Genomic DNA, 7,448 nt, shown 5'->3' with positions numbered 1-7,448 from the left:
TTCCATTTTATGCTAATTCCAAAGCTAGCCTAGCCTCCGTTTTTTCAGGGGTTTTTTTGGCATGGGGGTGAGGGGATTTACTAGGGGAGTTACTTTTCTTTAGTCGGCATCATTTTCTTCTTCTCCCCTGCAAAGCAAAAAACAAAAAACAAAAGAGCTATTGACGTGTAGCGGCACTGTACAACTTGCTCCCTGGTGGATTGTGCAGCGACAACTTCATCTTTTTTGTTAGTCTGAAGCTTGGTGCACTTTTTCATGTCATCCCTGACGCCTGGCACTTCATCTTCATCCATCCTCCCACCCACCCACTCACCACCCTCCTCTTTTATCCACTTCAGTTCTTTTCTTTTTTTTCTTTTCTTCTTGGGCGAACGAGTGCATGAGTGACAACAGCAGCAGCAGCAGCAGCAGCATGTGGGTAACAGCCAAAGGCTTTAGGGGTGCCGGAGCTGCAGCAGACGTTGGCGGAGGTGGAGGAGAGATGTCCATCTGTCTGGTGGGACCCATACTGTCTGTCTGTCTGTCTGTCTGTTAGCCAAATTTGCTGTCGTCTTCTGGCGCTAGACAACTGGCCCACAAAAAAAAAGTTAAGCCAAAGTCTCTTGTGTGAACACTTGGCTCTGCTGCTGTCCCCCCTGTGTGGGTGTGTGTGTGTGTGTGTGTGTGTCCACTTCATTGTCAGCCACTGCAGAGTCATTCAGGGGTTGGGATTAATTTCACTTCCATCAACAGACCAGTGAGTATTTATCCAAATATTTTGATGATTTTCAGTCAATACCCCTGAATTTTGACAATTTCAACAAAAAAACAACTGCTCTGTAACTTTGCCAAGTCCTGCCCACAACGACCCGCCCAGACAGAACAATTTTCATTTTCTAAAAAATTCTGAACTCACTCTGCTCACGTCAGCACCCTCCAACCCACAAGCGTGAAGAAAAACCAACTGCCAACGCCTAGAGTTTTTTTCCTTCCCCTCCTCGCACTCTTGGCATGGGGCCAGTCGGACTTAGTCAGACGCTCCATCGCCGGGAGTCGGCCGATCGTTAGCATTTTCAATCGGCCGGCCTGCAGACAATGGGAAAAGTCAAGTCGAGGAAGAGGAAGTGCAGAAGTGCAGAAGCGAAATATTGTACGCAGAGGAGCGGATAGCGGCTAAATTAGCATCGGTGTTGCTCGTGATGTTGGAGCAGCGGCGGCAGCGTTGGGTGTGTCATTGATACGGTTTCATGGCCAAGCAAAGGTATTCCCAAGCAGCCAATCACGAGGATGCTTGACTTTTCTATGTGTTGTGTGTGTCTTTTTTTTTTTAATTATTTCCCACTATTGTAGTTAGCCAAGCCTCAAGACAGGCTAGTGGGCTACCAGATTTGGCTTTAGTTTCAGCGTACAGGCAAAATAGCTTCGTTAAAATTCCCATCATTCTCATCTCCACATGCTACGCCCCAGTCTAGGGGGTCTGAGACATGAGAAGGCCCCATCTTCCCCAAGTGCCAAGCAGCCACGGACACAGGTTAGTTGACAAAAAATAATGACTGGTTCATTCAAACAAAAGTTGAATTCACAAAAAAAATGGCTATACAATATAGGTTTAGCTGTCAGCTTCGGGTGGACCAAGGCCAAAATAACAAACCAAAATGGTCCTGACTGAGAGGCAACAAAGCTAAATTAACCAAAGCAAGAGGAACAAGTGACAACACGCACTTGGCAGCCAAACTGAAAAAAATGGCTGCATTCATAACACAGCTGAGCAACGTTCGCGAAAATTTAAAAGAAAGAAAAACAATTTTTCTTACTATTTTTTGATTATTAAATCGTGAAATCGTAAGCATAATTTCTGCCACTCGCCACACGGGGCAGTGCTTTTTGTTTTAGCTAGCCCCGCCCACATCCAATTACCCTAGTTGGCGTCCAAGCGCGACTTGATTTGCTCGCCGACTGACCGAGAAACAACTCTGTCAAGGCGGAAGACACAAGCTGGCTGGACTGCCGGGAGGAAATCCGCCGTTTCTTTGACGCTCCTGCTGGCATGGAAGTGAAAGAGTGAGAGAGAGCGAGTGAGAGAAAGAGAGAGAAAGAGAGATAGAGAGTGAGAGAGAGAGAGAATCTAATTCCCACCCCGTCGCCGCAACAATGGCCCCATGCAAATTGAAAGCCAAATGAGACGGAGGCGAGCAGCCTCCCCTTATCTCCGCCCACCTTGACAAGAATCCTATTAAGGGCTCCGGGCCGCTGGCGGAGGGGGAAAAAGAGGGAAGAAATAAACATCCCGACCTTGTTTGTGTTTCAGCCGTCAAAACTTTCAGGACGACGGGGGAGGGGCCTCTTTTAGGAGGCGAATAAAAATAGCGGCCTCTGTGGGCTGGAGTGTCCCGCGTCACCCTTTTCAAGCGGTTGATGGATCAGGCAGATCGTTACGCCGCTCGTTAGGGTGCCGTTACTCAGTTACCTACCTATTAATTGAAACTTTATTCACTCTGTACTTAGAAACACAACCCCTGCTTCTCCCACATATTGAACCAGAGATAATGTTTTTTTTTTTTCTCCCCCCAAATCGTAGTAGTTCCGTAGTAGTGAACAACCTCAGTGCGAGTGAGACGTGCCTCTGTTCTTTGTCTCCTCCGGGTTTTATTTTTCCCTGCCTTTGGTCCGTGCAGAATGTAGCGTTGCCTCAGGCTCGGCGAAACGTTTCTGTTTCCAGGGCCGTCTTGGCACCGACTGCCTTGATGTTCCTCTTATGTTCGGCTTTTTCATGCCTCTTTCTTTTGCGCTCTCTCTGCAGCCTCTCTGAGTGTCGTCCTGTCAAAAGAGGTGGGAGGAGAGGTGGTGGTGGGGTGTAAAAAAAAAAGGGGGGAAAAAAGGAAAAAAAGAACAGGTCTCCTTCAGTTCCTCTTCAAAAAATGTAAAAAGGAAAAAAAAAAAAAGGTTGTGTTAAGGGAAAGAGTAGCTGAGTGTTGATCTATTTAAAATGCATCCAGCAGCCCGTGGCTGCAGCTTCTTTAAAGGTCCCGTATTCAAGCAATTTTCAGATCTTTTATTTTTCATCCGCAGGCTGCGTATAGGGGCAGCCTGACATGATTGATTATCCCCAAAACAACAACAACAACAACAACAACAACAACGAAAATAAAGATCTCTAGAAAAGAAAATTATTTCAGACAGGGTCACTTTGTCGAAATTAACAAATCTTATTATACAATCAAGCACGTTAGGTTTGGTGGTATGGTTCTGCTTGGGGTCCCCCCACCCTTTCCATGCGCTTGCGTGGAACGCTTTCACGAGCCATCGTGAAAGGCGTAAGGCAGGGAGGGCAGCTCAGGTTCGGTTTGGGGACTCCCTCTCCCACGCGCTTGCGTGAGAGGCCTGGGCCGGAAGCTCTTCCTGTCCTTCACGAGCCATCGTGAAAGGCGGTGCAGGGAGCCCAGCAGCAGCAACCACGAACCAACCCTGAAAAACAAGAGCTACAGAGAAAATGTTTGTTTCAATCGTGACGTAAGCCTACAGCTAATTAGGGTCGCACAGCGGGGAATACTAAGGGCGTGTTCTCATTGCCTCGCCGCGCCGCGCCTCGCCACGGTTCGATTGTGTTTTCATGGCCGCTGGATCACGAGACCGTGGGCGGAGTCGACGCGGTAAAGCGGGACAATGTTTTCGACAGCATCATTTCTGTGCGATACACAACAGCGCAGCGATGGAGTAGAGGTTGTTTCATACCTGCTGCTCGGTCTGCGGTTGCTTTTCTGTTAAAGAAAGAACAGTTTTCCTCACTAAAGTCACAGCTGATAACTTATGCAGGCAACATATATAATTTATTGTTTCATTTTCTGGGAGAGTAAAGTTGAAGTAAAGGTGTAGTTAAACCTTTATAGCCAAGGACGACTTTGTTAAATGCCGCGGTGTTCGAGGCTTCCTCGCGGCGAAGAGCCACGTCCTCTCGACGAGTCCGTATTTCCTCTCGTCTCGAGACTCCTCGGATTCCCTAGCTTAACACGCCTCACGCAGGAGCAACTCGATTTGTTCCGAGCGCTTCGCCGTTTGCCGCTCGTCGTTTTCGCGAATATGGTTGAACACACTGGCGACGTCGAGGGCATTCCCGGTTCGCCCGCCTCTCCCCAAAAGACAAGGTAAACATGTATTGGAAAAGCTGTTTTCAAAAAATGTATACACATGTAAATATATTTGCACAACATCAATAGTAGCTACTTGTATTCACGGTAAAATGTACCCAACACGGAAGTTCCGTGTCGAAGGAGTTGGCGTGGATGTCCGCTCCAACAGGGAACATCGACGAGGACACTCAGCCAATCCAGTGCCCTGCTCGTCGCTACGTCACCACTAAACTCGCTTCGTCTCGCTTGGACCCTGGGGGATTGAGGTACCAAAACAGCGCCCCCTACAACCGTGTAGCGGCCAGTGCGAACGCCCTACAACCGTACCGTGGCGAGGCGAGGCGAGGCAATGAGAAAACGCCCCCTAATAAGGCTGACGTCGTGCCCTGTCAGAACTAATGCTTCACTCGATATCATATATTTTAAGCTTGGCCAGGTTTTAGCACCTAAGGGAAACGTTGGATGGAGTTTTAAGAAATCTAAGAAAAAAACAAAATAAAACAAAAAAATTTGGGGCCTTTAAATGTACACTAAGAGGAATTGGGAGGCGAATGACCCAAGCGGTACCTGGTGTATTTATCTCTCCATCGCCGTGGAAATGCCTCCCTGAATGTGAAGCTGTCTTTGTGTTGTCTGGTCCGTGTGATTACTGTTTACCAGAGCGCTCCTCGCCTATGCTCACTCTTCTGCCACATTTGGTGCCTGCTCGTCCAATGTTGGAATATTATAAAAACATGTAATTGTCCTGTAGCTGTTTTAAAAGAAAAAGAAAAAACAAATGACAAACATCCTCTCACGTCTGAGTGGAGGTTTTAAAATGTGAGGATCTTGTGTTTGTGGTGTTTTTTGCTTTGACTGTGGCTCCGGTATGATGACTATGACTATCGCTTGTGCTCCTCTTCTCTCATGGTTTTTCTGGCTATTTGTACAGTATTTTTTCATGCCAAATGTCCACTATTTAAGGAAAAAAAAAGAAATAAACATCGGGAGAAAAACATGATTACGCCTGCAGTGAATCGATCGCCGCGGAGGAGGGTTTTGGTGGGTGGGGGGTGGGGGGTGGGGGTAAACAAAATGTGAAGCTGCAAGAAAGAAAGAAAAATATTAAAATAGCAGCAACGGATGGCGAGTCGACTTCCCTGGAGAGCGCGCTGGGGTGCGAATCAAAGTCCTCGCCGGCTGAGAAGCCCTCAGGAAGTTCAGACTCGCGTTTCACTGACCAGGATGAGGAGGAAGTGGCGAAGCGCTGGGGATTCGTCACCATGGTGATAACGCCTGGCCGCTACTCTGGGTCTGTCGTCTCGGACCAGAAAGCTGGGAAAGTACATTTTCCTTTTTCCAAGTCATCCCTCACGCTTATTGACCGTGTGCTGTTCAAAATACAGAGGAGTATTTGTTTTGTTTTTGTTTGTTTTTTTCATGTTTGGTCTCACTCCGGCAGCGCTGAAGAGGCGCTTTAAATATTTTACCCAGGGCAGAATGAAACTGGCTGTTTTCTGAATATTGATGACCTCCATCCATGCTGTTTACTGGTCTAGTGGATATCTCTTAAGCTTAACGTAACAGTTTGTGTTTTTACATTTTTAAATTATGCAATAGGTCTGAAAATTAAAAAACAAAACAAAACAAAACCCAGACTTATTGGTGGTTGTGTCAAAATATCAACTACATCTGCACCAAAGGTGTAAGATAAGATAGGAAGGATCAGAAAAAAGTTGACAAAATTGGAATTGAGTGAAGTAGTGTGAGTAGTGTCATGGTGCCAGAGGGCTAGCTAGCTGATGCCCCCCCACCCCACCCCCTTTCAGCGGAACATATTTATCACACAGTCTCGTTTCAGTGAGTTTTGCTTCATTTGTCGCAATTTCTCGTCTTGAGCACCACTGTCAAGGATCATAGAGGAACGACCACTTCCATTCCACCAGAGGGCGGTACATGTCGAGGTCAGTGCCACAAACAGCAAGTGAAGTACTTTCAATCATACTAACATATTGCGTGCTAAACATGCCATGATGTCTTAGTATTACCTGCTACAAGAAGAAGTTAAAACAATATTGTATAAGTAAACTACTTTCAATTATAATAACAAGCTAATGAGGGCTAAACATGCCACAATGTCTTTACACTACCTGCTACGCTAAGAAGTTAAAACAATGCTGTATAAGTGAACTACTTTCAAATATGCTAACAAGCTAATGCGTGCTAAACATGCCATGATGTCTTAGGACTACCTGCTTTCTAAGAGTTAAAACAATGGTGGAATTGATTTGAAATAGCTCAATTTTCGTATGCAGTGTAGCTCAGCTTAGCTCAAGAGGTGTCTACAAATCGCAGTGCAGGTAATGAGCGCCGGGTCGGGTTACTCCACCTCTGCGTTGTTTCCTCCCAGCAGCTGGATTTCTGCATGGCACCCCCAGGCTGCAGCCTGGCTCATTTGAAGTCTGAATGGGAATCCCAATCCCCACACAGCACGGCGGGTGACCCATAACAGACCAAAATCGATGATGAGATGAGGATCGATGTCCCTCGACGGTTGTACGCCCGCGCAGTCATTTATAATTCCGGCCCAGTTGCGTTCCACTGGTCCTTGCAAGGCGCTGGACTGCTAAACATCTCTCAGGGGCGAAGGGGACGTCCAACGGAAGCCTCGTCTCCTACTACAACCCTCCTTGCCCCGCCAGTCCCGCCATCACAGCAGCGCAAAAAAGCTCATTTGTCGTCTCGCCAACCCTCTTGTACGTCTTCCTAATGACCCGTCCCAACCAGAGGCACATTGCGCTTCATCCCATGATGTTCCATTTCAGTCTCTCACCTTCCGGCACCACAAAGGCACAGACAAACAATAAAGAAGTGGGGCCTCATGCACCCCACTGCTTTTCGTAGGTATAGCTTGTTTCTCTTGGAGATGCCCCCGCCTCCAAAGGTAATCAATCCTGTGGCAGCGTCATCTGTAGCTACCACCGCATTTACAGTAAAGGTTCCAATCCCAGCGGCCTTTTTTCTTGACCCAGCATGTGTGATGTTTCAGTTCGCTTGGCACATTAAAAGGAGAAGTGCAGGAAAGCCCAGCTCAGAGCCAATGATTTATTCTCCGTCCGCTCACCTTTCCACTGCAAAGTTTAATCCTGGTTCGGGCTGATAAAACTTGCCTTGTGCATGGAGGCTAATTTTGCCGTTTCAGCACACCCCTAGGTGGAAAATGCGTGGACAAAAGCTAAATGGCGCTTTGTGCAAGCTTTACCATGGAGGGATGCAGGGAAATGAGAACGAAAGGTTTCTAGGGTGTAACAAAAACCTGCCACTTTCACTGAGCTTTCTGTCTGGAAACTATAAGTTGGAGGG

General features: G+C 47.2%; 1 long non-coding RNA gene across 1 annotated transcript; it reads left to right on the top strand.

Moving 5' to 3' along the window:
* The first annotated feature begins 2,790 nt into the window (after positions 1 to 2,790).
* Positions 2,791 to 5,106, top strand: LOC142881370 (uncharacterized). Its single transcript, XR_012925566.1, has 2 exons — positions 2,791 to 3,536; positions 4,479 to 5,106. It is a non-coding gene; the product is annotated as an uncharacterized LOC142881370 (long non-coding RNA).
* Positions 5,107 to 7,448: the final 2,342 nt, after the last annotated feature.

The sequence above is a fragment of the Nelusetta ayraudi genome, unplaced genomic scaffold (genome assembly GCF_046127955.1).
Source record: "Nelusetta ayraudi isolate G7.1 ecotype Tasmania unplaced genomic scaffold, CSIRO-AGI_Nayr_v1 ptg000006l, whole genome shotgun sequence".
In the NCBI taxonomy this organism is placed as follows: domain Eukaryota; kingdom Metazoa; phylum Chordata; class Actinopteri; order Tetraodontiformes; family Monacanthidae; genus Nelusetta; species Nelusetta ayraudi.
Note: the sequence above shows the minus strand (reverse complement) of the source record. Positions and strands in the feature narration are given on the sequence as shown.